We start from the raw sequence: 998 nt of genomic DNA, 5'->3' as shown, positions 1-998 counted from the left end.
CCCCAGGCTCCATGCAAAATGAAGGGCAGCGCTGGTGGTTCTGCAGGAACTTTGCCCTCATCTTCAGGCTCTCTAACAAGATGTCCCCATCTCTATTTAAGATAGGAGTCAATTAAGGGCCCACAGAGGAGCAGTCTTGCTCGGACTTGAGATATGTGCACCAAACCGGGTCATGCTCACAAAAAGGTAACTGTCTCCTTTACAGATTTCTGGCTGTTCGTGCTCTCCAGTGCTTTGGCAAGGATTTAGGCACAGATGGGAGCTCCGTGTCTTCCTGTGGCTGGGAGGATCCCATCAGGGATGACTGAGCGGGACTGAGACATGGATCCGGAACCAGGGTTGAAAAGTCCCTTAGAAGTCTATTGGCTTGTCTCTTATTTTTCTCTCTCTTTCCCTCTCTCTCCCCCCCCCTCTCTCTCTCTCATTATCCCTGTTCTACTTTAAGAAGGGAGGGGTTATAACACAAACACACTGTAGAAACATAGTGTGATTTCTCCTCTCTTTCTGTCTGTCATTTAGCAGGTTCAAGTTCAATCACATTCCCCCTCTGTCATTGTCACATGGGGATGGTTATATCACCACACTTGTAAACTCGTAAATATTTTGTCTGTCTCAGTTGAACCATAACGCATGCACACATGCAAAATGCTTGCACATTCATTTTTTACAAACTCGTAGTATATTGGAGCCTAACCTTTGAACGTCAGTGTAGGGGAAGTTACTAATTGACTGTGCGTGGGCCTTTGCACCTTGCAAGCAAGAGGAAGAATAATTTGTCGCTGGTCACAAATACCAGTCCGAGGAGGTACCAATGAAATCATTTTGAATTGAGATCTGGATGGTGAGCTGCCCAACGTTTGCACCTGTTGCTGTCTTTGCACTTTGATTAAATATATGTCTGAGTAGCATTGTACCTACAAATTAGCACTACTTTTAGGGCTGGACTTGGCTTGTTACAAATACTAGAATATGTTCAAGTTACAACAAATACAGTTGTC

This window comes from Melanostigma gelatinosum, assembly GCF_949748355.1.
Source record: "Melanostigma gelatinosum genome assembly, chromosome: 14".
Classification (NCBI taxonomy): Eukaryota; Metazoa; Chordata; class Actinopteri; order Perciformes; family Zoarcidae; genus Melanostigma; species Melanostigma gelatinosum.
The sequence above is the reverse complement of the archived record's forward strand: the minus strand, read 5'-3'. Positions refer to the sequence as shown.